Consider the following 1,900-nt stretch of genomic DNA (forward strand, 5'->3'; position numbering starts at 1 on the left):
GAGGAGACGTGAATATGCGTGAAGGTGGGGGAAGAAACACGATTGCACACCAATTGAAGGCTGGTAACCGTTACAAAACAAATTATGGTGGAGAAAGACAGTGAATAATATAACAAACACGTAGAGAGGAATTACATGGCGCGCGGTAAAAGCCGCTAAGATAAAAGTATCATACGAAAACTTCCTGCGGTAAGAAATTAGCAACGTAAAACAATTACAAAGTGTAGTATAAAAATGCTTAAAACTGCTGCAAAACCCATTAGGTGAACGTGTTGCGTGGAGACAAGTAACCGTTCAAAGTCATAAAGTAATATTAAACGTAGATAGTGCAAAATACTTGTACATATGTACGTGGGCTGTCAAAGGGAAAAAAACTTCCTGTTGTAAAACATGACAAATACAGAATTACCGAGCGACCAATAAAAATGGTTAAAACTGTAACAAAATCGATTAGGGGAACAATAAAATGGAGACAAGTCTTTCTTTGTTTCTTTTGCTGGTGCCTTGTCCCGTGGTTTCGCATGGTCGGCACGGTTAGGAACGGATTTGGCAAGGTTAGTTATAGGAGGTGGCCGGATGCCCTTCCTGCCGCCACCCCGTACCCCCTGGGATGGAATTAGTGTACCCCAGCCGTCTGTGTCTAGTGTAATCCATGGAATAGTGCGAACGTGTTCAGATGTCTGCGAGTCGTGTAACTGAGGCGGAACGTGGGGACCAGCCCGGTATTCACCTAGCGGGATGTGGACAACCGCCTAAAAACCACGTCCAGGCTGGCCGACACACCGCCCGATGTCGGTAATCCGCCGGGCGGATCCGAGGCCGGCGCGCCTACCAGAGCCCAGGGAGCAGCGCATTAGCGCTCTCGGCTAACCTGGCGGGTTAATTAAATGGAGACAAGTAACCGCTCCATATTTATAACATGCAAGAGATAGAGTTATGAAAGTTGTTTTCTTTTGGAGTAACTGACACATGTAGAAATTATTTAAAAAAAAGAAAAGAAAAAACAAGGGATCAATTTTCTCACTTTCTTGTCCGATCTGAAATGGAATAACCCGTACGCGAGCTGCCGTTTACAGCGGACCAGGAAGTGGAGGACGCTAACTGTGTCGCCCACAAATAATGCTCTTATCTTTGAAAACAATAGATTGCTGGTGTTATAGAGCTGACGGTTGGATATTCCGGACTACTTTATCTGCAGGGGGGCAAGCCTCGTAGAGAGTGAAAGGAGTCGGAGACGATGGGAATGTAGCAGGAAAATGGGAAACGCTGCACGATTTTGCGTGTCATCCTACCGCTGGAGCCATGCTAAACTCCTATGTATCGTTACAGTTTTAGTATATGCAGTGTACCGTCGAAGCGACAACTCTGTCTCTTAGAGTACAGCAGAGAAACAGTAATGCTCGGAAATTTCGCCGGAGCGACTAGGACTCGAGCAGCAGCCGGGTACGGTTGTTGTCACTGCGAAAGCAAACGGCACGCGGAGGACAAAGTGCGGTGTCAGAGACAGCCAAACGCCTGCCACGTGCCGCGAGAGGCCGCTAAGTGTCCCGCAAACAATCGCACGTCTATCGCAGCTCGCGGCCTCAGAGCGACGGCCGACACGCGGCGGTCTGTGTGTACAGGAGCGACAGGCGCGCTGAGAGAAGGCCGGCGAACGTCCCAGCGCCGCGGGCACCGGGCAAGCGGCCAGCAGGAGCTGAATGCGGCGGCACGTAGCGGCTCCTTATCGCAGACGAGCGCTGCGTGGACACTTCCCTGTCCTCAACTCTGCGGCTCTCGTATAGATTAACGGTAAACACGGGATGCTGCTGGCAAAACTATGAGTTATTCCCCTCACACAAGCCGTGGGCGACATAAACACACTGTACAAAAGCCCCCAGGAGACCTCCCGCTAGAACCA

The 1,900-nt window shown here is 49.8% G+C and overlaps 1 non-coding gene across 1 annotated transcript; it reads right to left on the reverse strand.

The window, feature by feature from the left end:
* Positions 1-1,252: 1,252 nt before the first annotated feature.
* On the reverse strand, positions 1,253-1,364 carry LOC124596750. Its single transcript, XR_006978386.1, has one exon. It is a non-coding gene; the product is annotated as a U6 spliceosomal RNA (small nuclear RNA).
* Between the last annotated feature and the right edge of the window lie 536 nt (positions 1,365-1,900).

This window comes from Schistocerca americana, chromosome 2 (assembly GCF_021461395.2).
Source record: "Schistocerca americana isolate TAMUIC-IGC-003095 chromosome 2, iqSchAmer2.1, whole genome shotgun sequence".
Classification (NCBI taxonomy): Eukaryota; Metazoa; Arthropoda; class Insecta; order Orthoptera; family Acrididae; genus Schistocerca; species Schistocerca americana.